This window comes from Bubalus bubalis, chromosome 12 (assembly GCF_019923935.1).
Source record: "Bubalus bubalis isolate 160015118507 breed Murrah chromosome 12, NDDB_SH_1, whole genome shotgun sequence".
In the NCBI taxonomy this organism is placed as follows: Eukaryota; Metazoa; Chordata; class Mammalia; order Artiodactyla; family Bovidae; genus Bubalus; species Bubalus bubalis.
In genome coordinates, this window is record NC_059168.1 from 27,112,747 (window position 1) to 27,114,191 (window position 1,445).

Genomic DNA, 1,445 nt, shown 5'->3' on the forward strand with positions numbered 1-1,445 from the left:
AAATATCCACTACAGACACATCTCTTCCAAAACCCATTCCCAACAACTGAAGCTAGTTCTCTTCTCTGAACTCCTGACCTGATTCTTCATAGTGCCGGTCTTGCTGGCAATGTATTTTGATGTGATCCCTTTGTTAGGAATACATTTTGCTATATCAGCTATGCTACGAACTGCTTGATGTGCAAACTGTTCCCAGGTCCTTCATCTGATACTGCCTTCTTGTACTGCACTGTTACATTTCTATTACTGATGTTGAACTTCCCATGTAAGTATGTCTTCCTTTCAGAGCTCCTTAACTTCCACAGGGAAGGAAATGAGGATACTTCTTTCTTTATTAAATTTTTTTTTTTAATTATTTATTTATTTTTGGCTGTGCTGTGTCTGTTGCTGTGAAGGCTTTTCTCTCATTCTGGCAGGTGGGTGCTACTCTCCAGTTGCTGTGTGCAGGCTTCCATTGTGGTGGCTTCTCCTGTTGCACAGTACAGGCTCTAGAGCGTGCAGGCTTCAGTAGCTGTGGCACAAGGGCACAGTAGTTGTGGTTTCCAGGCTCTAGAGCACAGGCTCAGTAGTTGTGGCATACAACCTTAATTGCTCCACAGCATGTGGGATCCTCCTGGACCAGTGGTAGAACCTGCATTTCCTGCATTGGCAAGAGGATTCTTTACCACTGAGCCACCAGGGAAGCCTCCAAGGATACTTCTTTCTATATAATTGTTTAATAGATGTTGATTGATCAAGAATTGAATGACATTTCTTCTCTTGTACCTTTCATTGGTCAAATGTCTAGTAGGTGCTATTAATAATAATACCTTCATGCTCGCTTTGGCAGCACATATACTAAAATTGGAACAATACAGAGAAGATTAGCATGGCCCCTGCACAAGGATGACATGCAAATTCGTGAAGCGTTCCATATTTTTTATAAAAATCTTAGAGGAGAACATAGGCAAAACACACTCTGACATACATCACAGCAGGATCCTCTATGACCCACCTCCCAGAATATTGGAAATAAAAGCAAAAATAAACAAATGGGATCTAATTAAAATTAAAAGCTTCTGCACAACAAAAGAAACTACAAGCAAGGTGAAAAGACAGCCTTCAGAATGGGAGAAAATAAAAGCAAATGAAGCAACTGATAAACAACTAATCTCAAAAATATACAAGCAACTCCTGCAGCTCAATTCCAGAAAAATAAACGACCCAATCAAAAAGTGGGCCAAAGAACTAGACATTTCTCCAAAGAAGACATACAGATGGCTAACAAACACATGAAAAGATGTTCAACATCACTCATTATCAGAGAAATGCAAATCAAGCCTGCAGTGAGGTACCATTTCACACCAGTCAGAATGGCTGCGATCCAAAAGTCTACAAGTAATAAATGCTGGAGAGGGTGTGGAGAAAAGGGAACCCTCTTACACTGTTGGTGGGAATGCAAACTA

The 1,445-nt window shown here is 40.6% G+C and overlaps 1 non-coding gene across 1 annotated transcript; it reads left to right on the forward strand.

Annotated features, from left to right (window-relative positions):
* The first annotated feature begins 813 nt into the window (after positions 1–813).
* On the forward strand, positions 814–920 carry LOC112578301. The gene has a single exon (XR_003102593.1). It is a non-coding gene; the product is annotated as a U6 spliceosomal RNA (small nuclear RNA).
* Positions 921–1,445: the final 525 nt, after the last annotated feature.